We start from the raw sequence: 242 nt of genomic DNA on the forward strand, positions 1-242 counted from the left end.
CTCAGTCCGGTGCAGCGTGAAGGCAGCAGAGGCTGAACCACTGACAAACAAGCACGCGAGGCCTCGGCCCGGGCTGTGAGGGAGCGGCGGTGGCCGCGGCCGGGCTGAGGCGAGGCGACACCGCGCCAACGGCCGGCGCGAGCCTCCCTCAGGCGAGGCCGGCGCCGCGCGCATGCGCACAGGGGGGGCGGGGCTGCGCGCACGCGCCGATGCCCGCCGGAGGGGGCGAGGGGGCAGCGCGT

This window comes from Apteryx rowi, unplaced genomic scaffold (assembly GCF_003343035.1).
Source record: "Apteryx rowi isolate R43461 unplaced genomic scaffold, aptRow1 scaffold_83, whole genome shotgun sequence".
NCBI classification, from domain to species: Eukaryota; Metazoa; Chordata; class Aves; order Apterygiformes; family Apterygidae; genus Apteryx; species Apteryx rowi.